Raw genomic sequence first — 5,728 nt, forward strand, 5'->3', positions numbered from 1 at the left:
ATAAACGACATTTTTCACCAGAATGGAAAGCAAACACACTTACATACCCACAAAATGCGAGGAATGGGAGGCAGGCACTCATACATGCAGAGAGCGCTGGGAAAATGATTCACGCACAGGAATTGGGTCAAGTTTGGCTATGCGAGTGTGTGTGTGGTGCGTGTTAAACGATTTCGCAGTTTTCCACTTGAGACATAGACAACAAGAGAAAACTGGGGAGCAGCCAGCTGAAGGAGACTGAAGAAGACTGCCTTGTTATCCTTGACGAGGCCAAGAAGCTGCGAGGACACATCTCTCCTCTTAGAATCCCGCTTTCTCCTCCACATTTCCCATTCAGTCGCTTCTGTAGAGCCATTGACGCAAGCCAACTGCTTTGTATGCGTGCTCTTCCCATTTAAAGCAGTCTGGCCTCTTTTAATTTTCAGCGCCCTTCTCCGCGCTTCTCACTCTTTCAAGGGATACTGGGAGCCTTGTGGTGTTTTTGCAGTTGACATAGTTAATGGAAAATCTAATGGCTATTCATTAGATCACAATAATCTCTCTGCTTTTTAGTAAACAAATTACTACCAAAATTTATTAAATTTTTTTTCAAACTCAACTACCCTTATACATCGAAATATGATGCTTCAATCATCCACACATAAAAATAATCTTTTTTGGGTTCTATTTTTATGTCTACATACATACATGCCCAAAAATAAATTGTTTATTGAAGTGAATTTAAGAGGAAAATTGCTTTATATTAAATACCCTGGCGAAAAAAGCCAAATTCAATTGAATCACAACTTAAGTGCTCAGTGGTTTGGGGCTTGTAAGGAGGAGGAGCTGGAGAGAGGGATGTCATGAGGGCTGGCTCTCGTTCTCTACCTTTCGCAGTTCCCTGGCTTAAGTGCCTCTGTCACTGTCTTGGTCTTCGATTGCCCCTCGGGGTTTATCCATCCATCCAACCATCTATCCACTCTCTCCATTTCGCATTCGTTCAGAAGCCTTCCATCATTTGCCTTGTCCTATCGCACTCAAACTAATTGCGGTAGCTATGGCAAGTAAAAGGGGAAATGGAAAAGTGAGAGGGCCGAGGTTGGGGCAACTTGTAATTGATAAATGTTCGAAAGTGTTGCTCAATTAACTGGCCACGAGTACAAAAAGTCCTCAGGTGTCAGAGGCTCTGATTGAAACACAAACAAATTCCCAACGGGAGGATGGAAAACATGTCTTGATTTGTTAAAGTTGCTCTCAGGGTTTTGATATAATGCAATACTATATTTAAAGATAATTTCCCAACTTAGTTCAAATCTAGCGCCCTTCTCCGCGCTTCTCACTTATTCAAGGGATTGCAGGGTTTTGCAATAGCTAACTATTTTTAGATTTTTCTTCAAAATAAAACATCTGGTTGGCTAAACCACTTATACCACTTGAGATTTGATTCCCTTGAAGTTCACAAATCTGTTGTCTTATCTCTGGACCCGCAGTTGACTGGTCCCATATCTCTTCCATCTGGGCTTCTTCCTGATGGTGATTTCATAGTCGTCGTCTGCTGCTGTGTAAATATTTTTCAATGCAAATACAAGATAAACCGAATCGCAGACCTCGACGTCAACTTGTTGAGTTAACCCGGCATCCACTCAAGCACTCAAATACCTCTGAATACCAAATACCATAAGATACCACCCCACCTTTCGCCCCAATGACGTTGCACTTTTGGTCTTTTTAGTGGAATGGATGGAAAAGCGGGCGCCGCATAAAAATGTAAACGTAAATCAAGATAATACAATCGCAGCTCTAAAAACAGAATCGAGTGAATGGAGGGGAAAAAGGAGGAGATCTATCCCCTTAGCCATCATAACCACCATAAAACGTTTTTATGACGTGCATTTTCAAAGCCCCAGCCAAACAAGAAGTCAACTTTTGTAATCTTTATGGCAGATAATGTCAAATCCATCCGTCTGAGTTGGCCAAGGAATATATATATATGTATGTAGATAGCGAGTACCATGGGCATCCCCACCCACTCACTGTAGTTTCACTTGTGATAACTTATCTTTGGCCCAGTCCCACAAATTGTTTGGTTCATTGCAGTTGATTATTGACATTTTCCAAACTCTAGTTTTATTTTTTTAATGAATGAATTTCTGACTGCACTTATCGACATTTTAAAATAATGTATTTACCTAAATTTAATATATTAAATTGAGGTTCTTTGAATCAGAAACTGGAGGAGTCTTAGTGAACTCTAATTGATTTCTAAGAATTCTACGAACGTTAGGTATTCGTAGAAACAGTTTGCTGTGTGCTTCCTTTTGATTATGCTCTATAATTTCCGAGAAACGCAGTTTTCCGTATTTTCCCGACCCTTGATTAAATTTTCTCTCCACGAAACTTTAAGCCTGCAGCTTTAAGCATTCAACATGTGCACAAAAAGCCGCAGGACAGTCCGCCCATCAAGGATATGTGTGGAAAAAGGGCGGTGTGGGTCCTTGTGTTTGTGTAAACTTCGCATTCAATTGAAAAACCGGTGGACACAAAGGCGGATGGGAAAATCGAGCCCCAAACGACGGCAACGCACAACTTTGTGTGCAATGAATTTTTTAAAGCTCAATTTTAATCAATAGCTTAATGCTTTATTTATAAACAAACAATTTAAGCGGCGGCAGGACCCCCTTTTTCACCCCCCGAGCAACATGTTCTGCTGTCATAATCAGCGGCAATGAGGTGAGAGGTGACAGGCGGAGGGTTTGTCCTGCTGGAAGGACGAAGAACGAAGGATGGGAGGAGGGCGAAAGATGATGGCAGGGTTTAACCTGCTCCCATGTGTAAAACAAAGGCAAGGACACGGCCAACGAAGCAGGCCAGGGTCCCAAAAACATTACCCACACTCGCAAAAACACATTTTATGAGTTGTTAAATTAAAACTAAAAGTTTCAGGGAAGCAAGCGTTTTAAATCCCAATTAATATACAGTCGAAGTGCAAGTTAATAAAATAGTAGCCTACTAAAGAAATATCCAAAAATCATTGAATGGAAAACCTACAAATACTTTGAAATACTTTTAAAGAATTTACTTACCACCAATTCGATTGCCTGTATTTAAGGATCAAAAGTTTTCAAAAACAGAATTTTTCAATACAATTTTTCAACATTCATTAAATGTTATCTAAATAAAAATGTAATTAATTGAAAACTAATTTCTTCAAGTGCCAAAACTGTGGCATTAAACTCGCTTTAACCATGTAAAACTTTTACATAATCGGTTGGCATAAGCATTTCAATGAAATTAGCATAACGAGCCTCGAGTGAGACGGCATCCCCGTCGCTCTTAAAGAAGAACCCCTTTCCCGTCCATGAAAATGAAACAGAAACACAAAAAAGTGCTGCGAAAAAAAGGAAAATCGGCAAATGTCAAACTGATTTTCGATGTCCGAGAGGGGAAAATCTTTTGCATTCTGCGAGTTTCTCTGAACGCCGGACAACATTTTCCGACAGTTGAAAGAGCAATGGGGAAGTACGCCCACATCCACCCGCCCACATGTGAGGTGCAATGGCAGATAGACGAAGAGAAGGAGACAGAAATAGAGAGAGAGAGAGAGCGGGAAAACTCACTCGCATTCTGTGGGCATTTTCATTAATCGAAAATTTCGCGCCAAAGTTCTCCCTTTGTCAGCGGCAAGGAAAGGCAGTCAGTTAAGGTACCTAGTACAGTGGTAACTTAAAAGTGAAATAGAGTTTAAAAAATATCGTAATTTTCCATATTTTTCAATATTTATCCATGTTTGAAAATATCGAAAATATTGATAATGTCGATATTTAAAATAATATCGCTATATACATTTTCCGCTTATCATTTCGTATAACGGACTTCTTTTCTGTACAGCCTGTACACTCAATCGATATTTGTGCTGTTCCCCACTAGGATTTCCCTTTCTCTGGACCAGCTTCTACATGCCATTCCACATCGGCTCTTCGGCTCTCTTCGGGACCCGTCGACCCATCAGGAACAATCCACCCACCGTCCTTTATTCCGCTTTGCGGTAGGCATGTAACGCAGCCTCCTCCCTGTTTTTGGTTTTGCTCCTGTGACTGCGATTGTTGTTGTTGTTCCTGAGCGCCGTACACTGAAAATCCCGGACGGGGCCATGTAACGTGTAACCCGAAAACTGGGATGTGGGATGTGGGAAGGAAGAGGGGTTTTTAACACGGTTTGGGAGTGTACGCTGCTCCAGTTGCAGCTTTGAAGGGGTTTGGAAGGGGGTTTGGTAGGGGGTTTGGAAGGGGTTTGGCAGGGGGTTTGTAGGGATAGGCCCGGTACAGTCTGTGCTAATGTAATTAGTCAAACGGTAATTTGTTGTGATTCAAAACGGATGTTTTGGGGGTTGTATTTTGGAATTCCTTGAAACAGCACATGTTCTATGTTCTATTAAATGATTTTCAACATTTTGGTACATGTGGAAATTTATCTTTGTGATTTTTGGTTAGTTTTGTTTATATTTTTTGTATACCTTCTACTTTACATGGTTTACAGGACTTCTTTTGTTCCCTTTGAAATGCTTAGAACAGACATTTCTTCCTTTGCATGATAGCCTGGTATAAATTGAGGTTGTCCTATTTTATTTTATTGCCTCCCAATCGAAATTATCCCATTATTCTGCCATCCCAAAATCAAAGTTGTAATTTTATCTATTTCGTTGCCTTATTGATAACTTTTTCGGGTAATCGGGGTTATAGTCCTATTGCACCCTATGCCATCCCATCCGTTTTCAATATTTTCCCAAGCTTTTCGATATTCCATCGCCTACCTTTTCGAACTCACCCAGCGGCTATTGAATTCCCAATCAATTTGAACTTATCGATTCCGCAAATATTAACCAGGCATCAAGAAGTCGCACCCAAGTAGATTCGCGCAGCGTCCAAAAGGGATTGCCATTCAATGCAAGTTGGCCGTTTTCAGTTTGCGATTCGGAATTCGGGACTCGTGATTCCCCGTTTTTCGCAGCAGGAAGTTCTGTTGTAATATCGCCACCTTTTTGGTCTCTGAGCGCCGCTGACTTTGAACGCTTATCTTGTAATTATGGCGAGGGATGGGGCGGGGTCCAGGTACACAGATTTCCAGAGGCCTCTCCTCTTTCGCTGGAGAAACAGAGAGGTTTTTGGGGTCTACGGGTGCTGAAAAAGAGAGAGCCAGAGAGCTTTCGCGGCGGCCCGAAATGCCAAATGGAATTCGGATGCGAAGGATGGGATGCGATGCGAAAGCCTTTTCGACAGCCTCACTGCGAATCGAGTCGAGTGCAATGCCCTGCTTAAAACCCACACAGATACTCACCCACACGCAAACAGGCGCAGGTCCTGTGCGCCTGTCTTGGTACTACCACTACTACCCGTACTTATAAAGCAATCCCGAAATTTCAACCCCCAGAAAAGCCAAGCGCACATCCAACAGCCAAAAAAAGCCAGCCAACGAAGTTCACAGCAAAGTGGGAATGCTGCAAAGGGATTTTGGTATCGAAGAGGTCTATATCCTGGTAATAAATATTTTAAAATAAATAATATAGATTTTTTTTTAATTGGTACCATTTAAATGTATTTTAATACCCATCATTAAATAATATTGGTTTTTAATTTATTTTCGATTTTCTTTTTCATTTCAGATTGCAATTATACTGCTGGTGAGTTTATCTCTGACTTTTACTCTCCATTCATTATATTATTATATCTTATCAACAATTATACTTTCTTTC

The sequence above is a fragment of the Drosophila takahashii genome, chromosome 3L (genome assembly GCF_030179915.1).
Source record: "Drosophila takahashii strain IR98-3 E-12201 chromosome 3L, DtakHiC1v2, whole genome shotgun sequence".
NCBI lineage: Eukaryota > Metazoa > Arthropoda > Insecta > Diptera > Drosophilidae > Drosophila > Drosophila takahashii.